The sequence below is a fragment of the Melozone crissalis genome, unplaced genomic scaffold, assembly GCF_028551555.1.
Source record: "Melozone crissalis strain CALT ecotype California unplaced genomic scaffold, PUWL_Pcris_2 ptg000035l_1, whole genome shotgun sequence".
Taxonomy (NCBI): Eukaryota; Metazoa; Chordata; class Aves; order Passeriformes; family Passerellidae; genus Melozone; species Melozone crissalis.
The window spans coordinates 10,881,233-10,899,458 of NW_026535813.1; positions in this window are offsets into that span (position 1 = coordinate 10,881,233).

Below are 18,226 nucleotides of genomic sequence, written 5' to 3' on the forward strand. Positions count from 1 at the left end.
CACTGGCATTGCGCCAGCGTCAAACCATAACAGCCACGTACCACTGGCGGATAGTCAGGCTGTTTTTGAGACCTTGAGGAATATAACAACAATGATACCTTTTGAGCGGTGCCTCTTTGTTAAGAGAGGGAATGGAGAAAGCAAACCGTGGAGCATCCTCAGGGTGTAGAAAAATGCTGAAGAAACAGTCTGTAATGTCTATGATAGCAAGTGTCCAGTCTTTAGGCAGCATCGATGGGGAGGGCAGGCCAGGCTGGAGGGGGCCCATGTCCTCAATGACCTCGTTGATTATACGAGGGTCGTGGAGGAGCCTCCACCTGTTTTTCCCAAGCTTTGGTAGAACGAAGACTGGAGAGTTCCAAGGGCTGTCGAACTCTACTATATGGCCTTTTGCGAGCTGTTCTTCCACGAGGGTGTTTAGGGCGCGCAGCTTGGCTTTAGAGACGGGCCACTGTTCAATCCAGATAGGGTCATGGCATTTCCAGGTGAGATGAGGTGTATCTGGAAGTGCGCGTGTTTCAGTGGCCCCAATTAGAAATCCTGAGTGGTGAGACAGAGTAGAGATCCATTCTGAATTAGGTGAAGTGTCTAGGAGAGGTGAAAAGTCTGTGAGGCCAAAGCTGAAGGAAAAACTCGCATGCCGGAGACAGCAAGGAGACAGAGAAAGAAAAACAGAAAAGACCACGAGGTCAATTTTCCCCCGACCTAGGAATTCCTTTGATAAAGAAGAACTGGCGATAAATGTCACGCGGAATGAATATGCATGAACCTATTGTGAAACTGTATGCATATGCATTTGGAAGGGGGATAAAAGGAGACCTGAGGTCTTCAGGGGTACGCATGCCTTTTGAGGAGGATTTCCTCTGCGTGCGTCCGACGTGCGTCGTAATAAAAGCATACCGGGCTTTACAACTTTTATAAAGTTGTGAGGTTGCTTCTTTTCTCCGCAAAACAGTGGGAATACATAGGGAAGCTCCCCACTGGGATAGAACGTCTCTGCCCCAAAGGGTGATGGGGGCCCTTACCATGAATGGGCATATGGTTGCCAGCTTGCCTTCAGGCCCTTTGATGAGGATGTTGTTCTTGTTTCTCATGGATACCGTAGCTCCACCAATCCCTGAAATCATGCCTGCAACAGGTTGTAGATCCCAGTGTGCTGGGCATTCTGAGCAAGCTATGATGGTCACATCAGCACCAGTGTCCGGCATCCCTGGTAGGTGGGTCTTCTCTCCTTTGCAGGTAAGGCCGCACTCGAAGGTAGGCTTGCTTGGTCCCACAATTTGTGCCCACATTGCTGTAGGGTTGAGAGGAATCTGTTCCCTGTGATTCTTTTGGAGTAAGAAGGCTTGTGCTATTGGAGTTCCCTTTGAAAGGAAAAATGCTAAGTCTATGCAGTATACCTGGACGAGAATGTCTTGTCCCGGGCACACTGTCAGCACTTCTGGAAAAACGAAGATTTCCTTTGGGCTATTAAGAGAGTCAGCTATAATTAAAATGTCTGAAGGATCACCTTTTGGCCCATATTTGCCTGTGGGGACACGATGAACATTCTCATTATTAAAGTCAATGGACAGAGCAGTTACCAGTTGAAAGCGGGTTTGTTGCCTTCTGGTATAAGGCAAGGCGACCTGGTTCTGAGGAAACGGCACAGGGTCACTCGGGCCAAGGAGCACGCAAACACCAATGTGGTGGACGGTCCAAAGGCCTTTATTGTCTCTTCTTGTGGGCTTTTATAGTCTAAGGGGTCTTTCTACGTCAGAGGGGGTCTGCTTTACCATCTATGGTTAGTAAGGAGTGGAAAGTTACTGGGTAGGGAATGGAAAGTTACTGGTATTCGGTTTAGGGAGGCTACATTCCTATGTTAATTTCTTATCTAAGGGGAACAGAGGGTCTTATCTAAGGGGAACAGAGGGTCCTGCCTTCCCGTTACATCGCGAGATCTTCCGATTGCCTGTCCCTATCTACCACATCTCCCCCCCCCTTTTTCACAAATGAATGAGGTAGTCATATACATAGGCACTGAAATGAGGTATAAGGTTGTAGTTCAAAAAGGGAAAGGGGTTTGGTAAACCTGAGTAAGTTTTTTCCAGACAAGTTTAGGACTTGTGACTGGCAGTGTTCCCTGGTTGAATTCCCTGGTTGAATTCACAGCAATTGCGGCCGGCCTAAGAACTGGATGTTGGCCCGTTCTAGGCGGGTCTGAACGAATGAGACTAGCTTGTTCAGCAGGCATGGTCCGAAGGTAGCTGCCAAAAGCAGCAATGCCAGCAGACCTATTAGGGTAGAAATCAGAGTGGTTAGCCATGGTGATTGATTGAACCAGGACTCGAACCAACCCTGTTGGGCTTCCCTGTCCTTCTGTCTCTGAGCCAGTCTGTTCCGGAGTTCCACCATGGAGTCTCTTACGACTCCCGTGTGGTCCGCGTAGAAGCAGCACTCCTCTTTCAAGGCGGCACACAGGCCTCCTTGCTGCATGAACAGGAGGTCCAGACCTTGCCTGTTCTGCAAGACCACTTCCGAAAGTGAGGAGACTGACTTCTCTAGAAAGGAGATGGATTTCTCGATCCTTTGCAGGTCCTCGTCCATTGTCGCTTGCAGCTGGGACAGTCCTTGGTGCTGGGTCGCTAAGGCTGAGACACCCGTTGCCATTCCTGCTGCTCCTAGACCGAGCAGCATTGCGATAGTTACACCTGTTATTATTTCTCTGTTGTGGAGCTGGCTGGGTTCCTCGAAAAGGTGATACACTTCTTCGTCTGAGTGGTATAGGACCCTAGGAACAATCAGAACTTGGACACAAAAGTCGTTAGAGTCATCGAATTTGGCAAGGAACACACAGGGACTCACTCCAGATCGCTGGCAAACCCACATCCCAGGTGCGGCTGGGACTACCCACTTATTGTTTTTCCTGTCGGGCTTGACTACTTTGGTGCAGACGTTGCCTCTCCACCTAGCTAGGGTTGCATTGCCAAAGCATCTGCCCTGGCCTGTGACTTGACTCAGGGTGATTCCTTTGCGAGGGTTACCCCATCTGCACTGGTGAGGGGCGTCGGCTGTGGAGTAACTGAAGGGAGTGTTTAAAGCAACTCCTTTGTAAAAGGGGAGTTTGACATCGTAACAAAGCCAGCAGGACTCCGTTAGGTTAGGGTTGGATTCATTCAGGGATACAAAGGTAGCTTCTAACATACGAAGGATTGGGTCTGAGTCCGACCTGGCTGAACTGCCTATCTGAAAGGCTTCCGCATGGGCGGTCGGGACATTGCTGACCCTTGTGGGTAAGGTTTTGGGGTAAGTTGCGTTTCTCCCTTTCGGCACGCTTTTAATCACTTTGTTGGGTCCGACCGCCCGGGGTGCCGACGGTTGGAACCTGATAATTCGCATATTCACCCTCTCTTTTGACCCTTGAAGGACTACTGTCCACGTTCTGCCTATGGCCCAACTGGGGTGATCTGGCTGCAAGACCGTCATGTTGTAGCCTGTGCATTTCTGAATTTTTGGGACTTTATGGCGGTTTCGATAAAAGCTTCCCTGGAGGAAGACGGGTGTTTTGCAGCCGCTGGGTGCCCAGGTGAACTGTAAGAATTTGTCGGGCTCTTGTGGATCCCACCCAGGCCCCGACGGTCTGGCATCTGTAACTATGGTTTCGCAGCCCCAGTGCCCACAATATCCCCACCCTGGGTGGTTGCAGTAGCTTTTCCCAGGGTTTGAAGCCGGGCACCAGTAGGATAGGTACATGTGTGTGGCGTGTGGGGAATTGGGGTCTACCTTTGGTTGTCCTGGAAACAGGTCGGTGATGCGGAGCACGAAGGATGGGGTGTTCGGTGTGGTGATTTCTTTGAGCACCTTGTCGCTACTAAGGTGTCGCATGACCCACCTGAATGGCCGATGGGGGTAGTGGTCTGGTCTGGCTTGCCCTCTGGCAACAAGCCCCAACAGCAAAATCACACAGAAACACCGTTGATGGTTGGGTCTCACCCGTGCGGGTCTCTCGGGCGCTGCCTGGCGGCTTGGTGGTCTGTCACTTTCCTCTGGAATGGGGATGTACGCGTCACAAGGACGTCCCACGAGCATGTCCTGTAAGCAGAAACTCGCAATTCTCGTCAGTCTCATTCTGCTCGTTGTGAAGGTCGGGCTTGATTGACTTAAGTGGACACCACCTGATTTTGCCGTCCTTTTTGACAGCTGCGTACCCTCGCCCTGTGAGCATCAGCCTCCAGCCCCGTTCCCATTTGCCTAGCTCGTTTCTGATTACCACCTGTGGGCCCTCTTCTAGCGTTCGGTTGGCCCAGTGCTTTTGAACGGGACTGTTTGTTTCATCTCCCCTAGGGAATTGATTCAGTGCTAGCAAAGCGGTTACCAACATACGTGCCTGATCTCCTGGGGGAATGGAATTGGCAAAGCCCTCTGCTTTCGCCAATACTTCTAGCTTGGTTTTCAGGGTCTGATTTGCTCTCTCAACTATGGCCTGCCCGGTACTGTTATACGGGATACCTTGCACTAATGTGATGCCCCATTTTGAGGCGAATTCTTGTACTGGTTTGGAGGTGAAATTGGACCTGTTTTCCGTTTTGATCTTCTTGGGGATACCGAGCCAAGCCATGGCTGTCAGCCAGTGCTGGATTGTGTCCTTGGAGTTTGTTTTGGGGTGCTGTGTGGCTATGATCGTTCCGCTATATGTGTCTACTGTCACTGCAAGCCATGCTCGGGGCTTTAGCAGTTGACACCAGGTGAAGTCCGACTGCCAGATCTCTGAAGGCTTGAGACCTCTCGGGTTGACCCCACAGGTCCATAGGGGTGACTTCTGGCAATGAGGGCAAGTGGCTACCACATGTTTCGCGTCCGCTGTTGGGATTCCGCATCTCTTCGCCAGTGCTTTGGCTCCGATGTGGAGCAACTCGTGCAGTTGACGAGCTTCTTGCAACGTCCATACGCCTTTTGCTGCGGCGTCCGCTTTGTCGTTGCCGATCTGGAAGTAACCTTTGACTGGGTCGTGGTTGTTGATGTGGATGACTGACACAGTGCCCTGTCGCAAGGAGAGTGCTTCTTCCAGCATTAGGGCTGCTGCAGATGTTGACACTCCTGGTCCTGCCATGGCTAGGCAAAGCCTTGCTACGAATATAGAGTCTGTTACTATGTTGAGGTGTTCTTCTTGGAAGAGTCCGCATGCCAAGACCACTGCTGCTGCCTCCAGTTGTTGCACTGACAGTGTGGGGTCACACGCTTTGACGCAATGCCATTGTTCTCCTGCCTGCCCCACTGCTGTTGCGGTTGAAGTCGTGGAGGAAGCGTCTGTGAAGACCGTTGGTCCTGGCTGTGGTCGGTCCTTGACCTTTGGCGGCATGTCCATGTCCACTACGGTCAGCAGCTGAGTCCAGGGTGGTCTGGCAGAATAGGAAATTTCTCCTCTGAAGCCGGTGAGAGCAAGGGCTAGGTACTCCGATATTGTGGCTGACTCCGTGGTCGGTTGCTTGCAGAACGGAAGGTGGATGCTTGTCGGCTCTGTCCCTAGGTATTTCAAGGTGAGTTTCCTGCCTTTCATGATGAGGTTAGCGATGCATTCGATTCCCGGGGAGAATGCACGAGCGGGTCTTCCGAGGACCACCCATTGGATTGGTCGTGCCTTTTCGGCAGGTCCTTGGGCCAATGCTCCCACTCCCCCCTTCGGTGTAAAGTGGACGTATAGGTCCAGTGGCATGGCTGGGTTCCACCTGGCAAGTGTGCCAGTGGACATCTGGCTTTTGATGAAGTCGAGGGAGCTCGTGGCTTGCGGCGTCAGCTCCTTGAGTTCCCGGGGTGCTTTCCTTTCAGGAGGTCATATAGAGGGTCCATGATCTTGGGAGGAATCAGGACGATGTTGCGAAGCCACTGCAGCAATCCCACCAGGCGTTGCACGTCATGGAGTGTTTTGATGTCTCGACTGACCTTTGCCTTGGGGGTGTCACGTAGGAGCTTGTGATCCCTACTCCCAGGAAGGTCACGCAGGGTCCTCTCTTGATCTTTGTGCTCGCGATCTCGAAGCCGTTGGCCTTAAGGTTTTCCGTGATTGTGGACACCAGGTGATCTACTTGGCTTGCCGATGGTGCTGCGACTAGGATGTCGTCCATGTACTGAATGATGGTTGCATTGGGATAGGAGCGTCGAACTGGCATCAGTGCTTTGTCCACGGTGATTTGGCATATAGTGGGACTGTCGACAAGGCCCTGTGGTAGTACTCGCCATTGGAAGCAGAGGTTGGGCCGCTCGTCGTTTCGGAATGCCACGGAAAAGGCGAATCGTTCTCTGTCCTCAGGGTGCTGAGGTATTGAAAAGAAACAGTCCTTGATATCCAGTACTGTGCACGGCTGCCCTGCGGGGATGGCTGAGTTTGTGGGTAGCAGTGTCTGGACTGGACCCATGGGTCGGATTGTCTTGTTCACTTCTCTCAGGTCGTGGACGAGACGATAGCCTTCTCCGGACCTTTTGGGGATCAAGAATACAGGGGTGTTCCACAGGCTGATGGAGGGTTCTATGTGACCCTTTTGCAGTTCGCGGTCGACCAGTTCCAGCAAGGCTGCCGCTCAAGGCTCTGTCAGGGGCCACTTCTCAACCCATACAGGGTCTGATGATTTCCAAGTCAATTTGATTGGCAGCGGAGGGTGTACGGCAGTGGCCCTCATGATAAATTTGTAATCCGGAATCCTAGCATGGAAAGGACATCCCTCCCTAACAGGGGTGGAGAATTTTGCAAAATATAGGGATAGATCGCCACTGTCTGTTCTGGTCCCTTTTTCGTGTGAAGTGTTCTAGCCACCAGCTGGGTGCTTTTCCATGCCCGGGACTGCCCTCCTACTCGGTTCACTGGAGGGACTTCTTTGAATTGCCAATGTCCGGGCCAATGTGCTTAGGGAAAAATCGTGCAGTCTGATCCTGTGTCCGCCCAGAACTGAAACCCTATGACGTGTGGATCCTGACTGCCGTAAAGGCGGCATGTCCCCCACACCATCAGGGGTTCCTTTCCTATTCTCATGGCCAAGGCCACCCAGGGATCCCACTCTGGGGCGTCTCCTGCTGACACTGTGACACCGGCGTGGCTTGTGGCGGTGGGGGGTACGAAGGTGTTACTGGCGGTGCTGCACCGCTCTGCCATTGCACTGTAGGCGGGGATGCGAAATTGACTGCTCCCTGTGGGGGCATGGGGTATGAGGGTCCCCTGCCCCACTGGGGGTTGCTGTAGCTGGGCTGCTGCATATTCCAGGTGGGAGGAGGCTGGATACGGCCCGGCTGCCCCCTCCCTCTCCCGTTTCCCTGAGGCCTGGATCTGCATTCCTTAGCTAAATGCCCCTTCCTTCCACATGCCCAGCATGGTCCCCTAAGTCCCCCTTGGCGTGGTGGAGCAGCTGCTGGTAGGCGTCTTGGCTGGGGGCAGTTTACTGCCAAGTGGCCTGCCTGGCCACACTTAAGGCATGCCATCACGCTGTTTATTGCAGTGTGAACTGCTGCTTGGATGGGAGCTAGATGTTCCTCCTTTGCAACGTGTCTGATCATGGCTGCTATATTGGACCCCTGAGGCAGTGATCTTAAAATGTCCTTGGTGGCTGAGTTGCATTGCTGGCGTAGGCACTCTACCAGCACCGGACCCTTAGCCTCTGAGGGTAACGCAGAGGAATCTAATGCAGCCTGAAGCCTGTCCACAAACTGAGTGAAGCTCTCACTCTCACTCTGTTTTATGGAGGACCATGGGGAGGGTTTGGCTACTACTTTGGAAGCATCACGGATGGCTTCTCGGCCAGCACGGGTTGTTGTCATAACCTCATGGGCCCGTAAACCCTCAGCCTGCGCCTGGGGGGTGATCATAGTGGGGTCTGTTCCCATTAACCTCTGTATGCTGGAGCCGTGCAGTGGGTGGTCTGCCCCAGTTACCAAGGCTAGCTGCTTCGTGCAATTGTCTTCCCACTCTTGTTTAAAAACTATCATCCCTGCCCCATCAAATATCATTCTACACGTCTGCTTAATATCAAAGGGAAGCATGTCGTCCCCACCAAAAAGGCCGTTAATGAGTGTGGAAACCATGGCAGAATTAATTCCCTTGTCCGCAATCGCTTTAACAATTGCCTGGACATCCTTTGGATTGACTGGGGAATAGGTCCTTTGGTTTCCGCCTGCCCCCCCCACGCGGACCGGGAACACCAGTGTCGCAGACGGGGCCCATTCCGCGCAAGCCATCTTTATTTTCCGCCAGTTTGTAAGCGGGGTTCAGTCTTTCTCTGATAACCCCTTCACCCACGCGGGAGCACTGTGACTAGTGACCTTACATGCAGCTGCTCTCTCTCTGTTAAAGCTAGAATCCGAATTGGAATCCTCCGATTCCCTCTCGAGCCCGTCCCAGGTCGAGTCAGAGTACGAGCTGGAAGTCGACTGACTGGATGCTTCCGGGCTGCTCTGCCTTTTTCTCCGGCTCCGACCCCGCCCCTTCCTGCTAGGGTCGGGCCGTTCCCTCCCCCTGGGGTCCCCCCACCTCCTGCTGGGGGAGGTCCTTGCCCTATAAGGACCTAATTTGAATAGAGCACTCTGATTGGTCTTACGCTCCTCCGCGGGGGCCGTCCCTTCTCCCCGCTCACCTGCGCATGCGTTATTAAGCAGGCTGACTGCATTTCCGCCCCCTGCCTCCTCCTTTCCGCTCTGACCATGCGGCTCGGCGCCATTTTCAAACGCATATGGTGGGGGCGAGTTTTTACCGATCCCTACGGGGTCCGACAATCTGGCCGCGTTCCGCTCCTCCTCCGCGAGCCCCCGCCAGAACGCCCGCGCGTGTTCCCCCCCCTCCGATGGTGAGTCTGCTCGCTGAGGGGGTTCCGGCAATCGCACGTCCGCGTGCCCGCCCGGATCAAGACCCTCCGCGGTCTGTGTTGCCGCGCCCACCCCGAGCTGCGGCGTGGCTAATAAACAAGTTTGCGCGGCTTTCCAGGTTTCTTGCTCTTGTCGAGCTTTTTGCAGAGCCTGGACAACTGTGCCCCACGATTTTAGGGCTTTCCCTGAACCCAAAGACATAGTGTCCTCTGCCAGAGCTTTTGTACAATTATCCCACACCCCCGGATGTAGGATATCCACAGGGCTTTCTATAGCCCCAAGCTTAATCAGTCTCGGCAATGTGAGAGTTAAATCTCTAAGTTTACATTCTATACCCCATTGTGCATGCATCTCTGTTACGACCTTCGCGATAGCGTCCATGCTCCTTGCTGGTCCAGAGGCGTCCCTCCCGCTGCACTAGGCCAGCTGTGCAGCCGCCGTCCTCTGTCCAGGAGAATCCCCGTTCCCCGGGTGCTGATCGGCTCCCGGGTTTTCGGCACCAGTTGTTGCCTTCTGATATAAGTCAAGGCGACCTGGTTCTGAGGAACAGCACGGCGACCCAATTCTCCAGGGTCGCTCGGGCCAATGAGCACGCAGACACCAATGTGGTGGACGGTCCAAAGGCGTTTATTATCTCTTCTCGTGGGGTTTTATGGTCTAAGGGGGTCTCTACGTCAGAGGGGGTCTGCCTTTACTATCTATGGTTAGTAAGGAGTGGAAAGTTACCAGGGGTGGAAAGTTACTGGGTGTGGAATGGAAAGTTACTGGCACTACTGTTAGGGGGCTACATTCCTAGGGTGATATCTTATCTTAGGGGAACAGGGGGTCCTGCCTCTCCGTTACATCGTGTAATCTTCCGACCGCCTGTCCCTATCTACCACATGGGATGGAGTCCCCCAGGCCACGTCCGCGGAGATCTCAGAGGCACAGTTCAGCTGGACCCCAATTATACTCTTTTTCGTTGGGGGAAGGGGGAATAAATTTCACAACCAAAACAAAGGTCTTCAGGGGGGAAGAATAGTGTTTGGGAAGAGGTACACAGAGTCCAAGCTAGGCAGCAGGCGAGAGCCATTTTTTTCGTGGTGCCTGCACCTGGGACATCCATCTTGCTTTGGGCAGCTTTCCTTCCCCCCCCCCCCCCCCCCCCCCCCCGCACATCTCTCCCGAGTTGGGGGTTTTAGTCCCAGTCTCTGGAAGAAGGTGTGAGGGGGCCTTCTCACATAGGGATTTCATGTCTCGGTCTCTTGATGAAGAGGCATCTTACATCTCTACTTGTCTGTCACGATGGTCAAGGACGGGAGAGAGGGGTCTTCTCTTGGAGGGGAGGACCACCCTAGAGCTTAGAAGGAGACCAGCCAGGCCGAGAGGTGGGGAGGATTCCAGAGCTATTGTGCAAAAAGGGCAGGGTGCCCTGTAAGCTCAGTGTAGCATATAGCAAACAACACCTGTGGAAACAGTAGGTTAGCAATGCTTTCAGGTCTCAGGCACATGACTTTTCCCCCTACAGGATCAGCAGACAGGGGTTTTATTTTTTTTCTGTGGTCTCTCTCCACGACGATTGTGAGGCAGATGATGGATATTTCAGACACTCACAGGGCACCCCCAGTCCGACTGCGCCTCCTCTGCACTCGTCTCAGTGCAGGCATGGTCTTGGAAACGCCCCCTCTCTGCCTGTGATCAACACCTGTGCTGCCCCAATCCTGTTCTGGCTCCGTGCCAACTCCCGCAACCAGCATGCATGGTCCCTGCTTGGCTGGTGCTCATGACGCGTCTGTTAAATGGGACAGAACCCTCCCCGCTCCGACTTCTGGGTTTTGCGTCATCATCACGTGCTCGTCACGTCTCGCTGCAGTTACCACCGTGGACTTTGCTTGTGTCGCAGCCATGTATCTGGCTCCCGCAACTTCACGTCCTGTCTCAGCTGGCTTAGTCCTGCCTGGCACAGGTGCCGCGACCCATGAGCATTCCCTGGGTGGCCGCTGATCGCGTGCCATCGCAGTTGTTCAAGTTGTCCCCTTTGCGTGCGTCTTTGACGCCACCCTGCATGAAACTGCCGCCGCTGCCAGCATCGCGCACGTGCTCACCGCCACAGCTTCTGTGCCTCCTGCTCTGCCCAGCCCGGTACTGCTCAGCTCTGCCCCTGCAGCCACCAAGCATTCCTTGGACGGCTGCTGACCACCCACTGCTGGGATCGCGTGCACTGCCACCTCCATCGCCATGCGTCCTATCGTCTCCACTGCTGCTGTGTCTGCAACTCGCCTTACTGCCCCCATGGCCCCCCCGCTGACCTCCGCCACACCCACCGCCGCCTCTGCAGCCCCCCCGGGCTGCTGGGCCACTTGGCACCACCGTGGCATGGGTTTGCCAGTCTCCAAGAAGCGGCTCTCCCTCGGGTCCTGCGACCTTCTCAGCCCCCCTCCCCCACAGCTCCACCGCCACCTCCATGGTGAGGCTCTGCACTGGTTTCTGCGAATCGAGAGAACATGCCTCAAAGAAGGCAAAATCCAAGTCCTCCAACTCGCTTGGGAAAATCTCTAGCTTAAGCTTTCCCAGGATCAGTGGGGGTAATTCTGGGGATCCAGGAGATACTGGGGACCCCAGGGACTCTGGAGATGACGTCAATTCCTCCCACACCTCTTTGGTAGGGATTGTTTCTGCCCCTCTCTGATCGGTAAGAGCAACTGCTGCCCGCTGATGGCAGGATGACTTCCCTCCCTCCACCATTGGGGGAATACTTGCTGCCTGCTGATAGCTAGCAGACCCCGTGGAATTCTGCGAAATTGCCTCTAGCATTATCCTTGCTGAGGATAAAAGCTTCAAGACCGTTTTATCTTTTTTCACAGAGTGTGTGGCTGCCACGTCCTGTCAGTCTGACAAGATGCTCAGTTGTTCCTGGGAGCATGTACCCTCCATGTTCTCAATTTTGACCTTTCTTATCAAAAGCTGAATCATCTACAAGGTCAGTCCAGAGGTTGCCCGGGTCAATGTCCAGCAGCTCTCAGGTGAGGATTTCCAGGCGCGTTTCTGGTCCTCCTCCTTCCGGGTCGAGCTTCAAACGAGTTTTCTCGGCAGACGTCCAAATGTTCTCCCTGGATGTTTTCCTTGAGAGTTCCTTTCCTCGGGCTGGGTTTCAGTGGCTGATGGCTCGTGGCACGGCTGCTTGCCAGCTGCCCACCTGGGCGCCTTCTTGGAGCCCACTTGTCGGAACTCAGTACATCCCTCTGGGTGTCCAGAGTTGCCGGGACCCCTGCCAGGGAGCTCAGAGACCTTGGCACACAGCCCAGAACATCTGTGGGTTTGATTATGACCCGTGGAGCAAATTACCACCTTTGTATGAAGACCTGAAAGCCACAAAAGTTTAAGTAGTGTAATAATAAAATTATCACTAGGTGAAAAAGTAGATTTTGAGGTTTTTAGAATAGGGATTTTGGGGACAAGATGGAGGGACGTGGGCGTGTCCAGCCTTTCTTCTTCTTCTTCTCTACCTCCATCTTCTGCTGTGATGTTGGCAATTTTGGATTGGTTTAGAATAGAAACTCACTGTCTAACATAGATGATAGGTATTGGAAAGAAATTGTAAACATGTTATACTTAGTTTGTAGTATAAAGAGATAACACCGCCCTGGGGGCAGTCAGAGTGCCTCTGTCTGTCCTGCTGAGCGGACCTTGGCTGGACAGGAGAAAAATTTTTATAGATAAGATACAATAAACAACTCTGAGACCGAGAACTGAAGAACTCCGACTCATTCTTTGAACGTGCTGGCCGAAACAGAGATTTTCCACTGTCTCGGGGCTGCAGTAAACTGCAACCTCCCGAGACCCACCCAGGGAACGCCAATGTCTTGGGGTCTGTAGCTGGTCAGAGTGGCCCCAAGAAAAGTTAGAAAGTCTCTTTTCCCAGCCCCGCAGTCAAAGAAGGAGTCAGAGCTCTTCATTTCTCAGTCTCAAGGTTGTTTATTGTATCTTATCTATAAAATTCTTTCTCCTGTCCTGCCGAGGTCCACTCAGCAGGACAGACAGAGGCACTCTGACTACCCTCGGGGAGGTGTTATCTTTTTATACTAAAAACTACGTGTACAATATTTACAATTACTTTCCAATACCTATCATGTATGTCAGATAGTTAGCTTCTACTCTAAACCAATCTAAAAGTGCCACCATCACAGCAGAAAATGGAGGTCAAGAAGAAGAAGGAGAAAGGCTGGACACGCCCAGATTCCTCCATCCTCCCCCTGAACCCCTATGCTAAAAACCCCAAAAGTCTATTTTTCCACTCTGTGATAAATTCTCTATCCTTCTACTTAAACTTTCATGGCTTGTAATTCTTCATACAAGGTTGGTAATTTTTTTTTTCCAAGGCTAAATCAAAGGCACGGGGGTCTTGGGCTCTGTGCCAAGGTCTCTGAGCCCCCTGACAGGATCTTAAGTCCTCCAGGGCAACCAGAGAAATTTCCTGGGTTCCCACATCCTATCTGACTTCTTTACTGGTAATATGGGTGTATTATGGGGGGACATACATGTTTCTAAGGTCCCATCCTCAAGTAGGTCCTGGATCACCAGCCACAGTCCTCATATTCCTTCCAGGGAGAGTGGATATTGTCATACCCAGACTGGTTAGCTGTCATCAATCAATTTTATTACTATAGGTTTTATGTTCAATCTGCTTTGATTTTTTGGTTTTGCCCACACCATCTCATGAATTTTGCCCTCATCCTCTTCCCTTAATTGGAGGAGCTTAACCACCCTTTTTCCTTCCACTGGGAGTACTCCAATGCCTAACTGCACCTATAAATCTCACCCTAATAGATTGTGTCTGAAGCCAGGACATCTCTCTGGCTGTCCTGGATGGCTCAAGCCCCTGCCCAGGGGGGGCTCAGAGACCTTGGCACAGAGCCCAAGATGCCTGTGACTTTGATTTTAACCCATGGAGCAAATTAGCACCTTTATATGAAGAATTATAAGACAAGAGAGTTTAAGTAGAACAATAGTAAGTTTGTCACAGGGTGAAAAATAGATTTTTGAGGTTTTTAGAATAGGAGCTTGGGGTCCCAAGATGGAAGAATTTGGGCATGCCCTGTCCTTCTTCTTTCTTCTTCCTAGCCTCCATGTTCTGGGTGATGCTGGCACTTTTAGATTGGTTTAAGGTAGAAACTCACTGTCTAACATAGGTGATAGGTATTGGGAAGTTATGGTAAATAATGTACATGTAGTTTTTAGTATAAAAAGACAACACTGCCTCTGAGGCAGGCAGTGTGCCTCAACCCGACCTGCCAGACAGACCTAGGGTGGGTTGGAGAAAGAATGTTATAGATAAGAAATAATAAACAACCTTGAGAATAAGAACAAAAGAATCCCAAGTCCTTCGTTGACTGCCGGGCTGGGAAAAAGAGGCTTGTATGTATCTCAGAGTCACTCTGACCAGCAGAGATTCTGAGAGATTGCACCCTGCTTCTGGAACTAATTGAACATCCTCGATTCCTACTTTATTTGCCCCTTCAAACTTTACTTCCTTTATAATTGAGACCTTGAACGCCTCTCCTTTTGCACCTACTACTTGCATGGTATCTTGATCCTTTTTGTATCCCTTTGGGATTCTAGAAACACAAATTCTTTCAGCCTCCATGTCTGCTAGGAATTCAATTTCTTCCTCCTGAGGGCCTATTTTTAAAGTTATCAAGAGCTCCTGATGGTATTCTGTCCCCAGGAGGTAGTGCCCCTGCCACCACTAATCTTCCGCTTCTTCTTTTTGCTCAGTCTCCTAGACCCTCAGGTCCTTTTCATTCTGGGAGCATTGCCTTCTAATATGTCCATCCTCTTTACAGTAAAAGCAGACTGTGTCCTAGGTTACCCCGTTTCCCAAACTCTCCTTTTTGTGCCCAATCCCAAGGAGCTGCATATCCCCTCCATCTATCTTCTCGTAGTCGGAATCCCCCTCCTTTACCTGGGTTGTTCTTTACATGTTGGTTTCCTTCCCTAATGACGCTTACCATTACCTTGCCTTTTGCCTTGGCCTTCGGCCTTCTCTTTGTCCCTTTTTTACGTATATATTCTGTGCTTCCCTGTCTTGGTTTGGAAAGACAGATGTCTGCTAAGGAAGGCAAGAGCCTCCCCTGAAATGGAAAATGTAAACACCCCCCCCCCCTCCCCGAATTGGTATAAATTTTAAATTAAGAGGCTCTCAGGCAAAAAATATGGAAGCAGGAAATAACAGTTCTTTAATAGGGAAGAAAATAAAAAGATAAAATAAACAATGCAGTAAACCAAAATAACACTGACAGAGTCAGAACACGACCTGACATCCTGTTGGTCAGGGTGCTGGTAGCAGTCCAATTGGAATTGTGGCTGCAGTCCTACTGCAGTGTCAAGTGTGGTTCTGTTGGAGCAGGGATCCTGCAGAAGGTGTAGTCTTCCTCTGAAGATCCAGTGGAAGAGGCAGCTGTTCCTCTGGGAAATCCAGTGGAGAACTGTGCTGGTGTTCCAGAATCTCAAGATTATATCTGGGTAGGAATGCTTGGCTCTTCCCTCTGAGCGGAGCATCTCACAATGAGATGCTATAGTTCTTATCAGTCATGCAGTGACATTCAATAGCCTATTATCAGCAGATGTCTCATCCGAGGGAAGAGTGGTTGTGGAAGAGATAAGGAAAACTTCTCACTTAACAGAAGACAACTGCCATACAGATGGCAAAGAAAATACAATTTGTTTGGCAATCCAGGACATTTCCTTAAAAGATCTTCTAACCTCTTTTCTTGCCAACCATCTAACTTTACTAACTTTCTCCATATATCTGGCCAGGCGTGAGTGACAAAATTTACCTTTAGTAACATCTGTCCGGCCACTATGTCAGGGTCAACTCCTGAATAATGCCTCATATTTTTCCTCAACCTTTCTAACCACCCTGTTGGGGTTTCTTCCCTCTTTTGCTGCTCATCGAAAGCCTTACAGGCATTTTGATTACATGGAGCTGCCTCTTTGATACGTCTTGTAATCAATGTTCTGTATTCCTTTATGTCTTGCCTTTCCCCAGTGCTGTTGTGGTCCCAGTGGAGTGCACTACAGGCATTTTCAGGTCCCCAGGAGGTCCTTGCACATGCTCCCTATCCCATATCTGTATTCCAGCTGCCAGGATCATCTGTCTTTCCTCTGGTGTGAACAACAGTCATTACTGATTGCATTTCCTCCCATGTATAAATATTGGGTCCCAGAAACTGGTCTAGCTGCTCTGCTAACCCAAGGGGGTCCTCTAAGAGTCCTTTTAATTCCTTTTTAAACATTCTCACATCAGAGGAACTGAGAGGTACAGTTACAAACCAAATTCCTCCCTGTACCCCCACCCCCTCCCCCGCCCACGGGTACTTCCCTCAAGGGGTACTGTCCCAGTGCTTGGCTCCCCTCCTCTGATCTGCTTTCTTCTTTTTGTGCTACCCTGCTCCTGGTGTTCTGGCCAGGCCCATCAGGGGGTAGGGGAGGTACAGTTGGGGCCACTGGAAGTGGGGGGAGGGGTAAGTGGTCTAACGGGTCCCATTTTGTATGTTCTGCTAGCTTAAACACACTCACCTTCGAGGGTGAGGTTTCCCCTTTCCAGCAAGCAGCATAGTCACTCTCTTCCTGATTGAATGGTTTCTTAGCTCTTACATACATGTTTAATGCTCGGCATATCCATCCCTCGTCTGACCCATATCTCGGCCAGTAGACATGATCACTCCTAATTTCCCTTTTAGTCCATTCTAACACACAGTACTGAAGCATTTTGCTATCGTCCTTATCTCGGGTGTTTGGGTCATATTTCCACCGGGCTAGCTTCCTTTCCAGTGGGCTACCTGAAGGGATGCCCATTGGTTCCTCCTCAATCTCTGCTTCTTCCTCTGGGGATTTGCCACTCACCCATGATCCCATCCTGACCAGCAGATCACAAGTCTTCCCCCGACACAGCCCGTCTCCCTCCGAAGGGTGAGGGAAAGGGGGAAAAAGAAACCAGGAAAGGAAAAGGGAGAGAGAAAAAAAAGAGGAAGAGAGACAAAGAAACTAGGAAAAAGTTTTACCTCTCTTCTGTAAAAAAAACTTACGGTTCAGGGGCTTCCGTGCCCAGCCCGCTCCGAGTCTCCACTGTACAGTTCGAGTAGGGTCCACCCCGCTCCGGTTGGCCCGCCCCGAGTCCCCGCCTGACCTTGGCCACCGCCGGCACCACCGGCGCCCGACCCACCGGTGCTTCTCCCAAATCCGCTGGTGGCTACTGCTGCTCAGCCAGCTGAAATACTACAGCGCTGGCCGCGCCTCCCCCGATACCACCGCCGTTTCCTCCCAGAATACCACAGTGCTAGCCGCGCCTCTCCGAGACCAATGCTGGCTCGGTGCCGCAAAACCCTTCACAAGCCTTTCTATCCCACGCGTCCTGTCGGCCACGGAGAAAAAAAAACCCTCCGAATTCCTCTTTAGAACACGTCCCGCCGTTTCCTCCAATCGCCCAATATCCTAAAACTCCAAAGGATCAGGACGGGTCTAGTATAGCACTGGCATGGAGTTTGCTTTCCTATACCGGAATTACGGAGTAATTATCTGGCCAAAAATAGTACTCATCCCTCTTTCTTTATCCAGCCTCCTGCTGCCTCCGGGCTTCAGCCTGCGACCACCGGTGGCCCTGGGAGTATCCGATAGACTGCCAAATTTGTGGCATGGGCACGCCTCTTTTCAAAAACTCCTAGCACCACCAGGGAGATGCGTTTGTCCAGGATGGGTCCCCAGAAATGTGAGAAATGGTTACTCACTTTTCAGTCATAAGATAAAATTGTTACTCATTCTTCAGTATGTTAGGAAAATTAATGCACAAACACCAGAGGTTTGAAATAGAGATTTTTGGAGTTCACTTGAATTAGCAATATGAATTAAGCATTTAAAGTTTAGCCTGTAGAACTATGTGTTGAATTTTAACCTTTTTACTTAAGAAACCTCTGCCATGGTAAAAAAGGCATAGGAAAATGCAAATTTCTGAAGCTTCTTGCATAAAGAACAATACCAGAGAAGACCAAGGGATGCAAAGAGCCCAGATAAAGGGACTCCTCCATCTCCAAGCTAATCAAGGTGGACAGACGTACTCAGATAAGCACCAAGGGACCAAGAGCCCATGTGCAAAGGAGAAAAGTTCAAAAGTTCAGTCATGAGGAAAACCACAATCCTCAGCCTCAGAGACCACCAGAGACCCCCGTGTAGCCACCACAGCAAACAACGCATGCCCAGAAGGGCATGGATCTGATTACCATGCGAGGCGAGAACAGGCGGGGCCAAGGGTTGAATATGCATGGAAAAGTTGTGCAATGTATTGCATATGGAATACCTTTGTGAATAAAGATGTGGGTCAGACTGAGGCTCGGGGCACAAGTTTTCACAAGACCTATCTCGCTTGTGC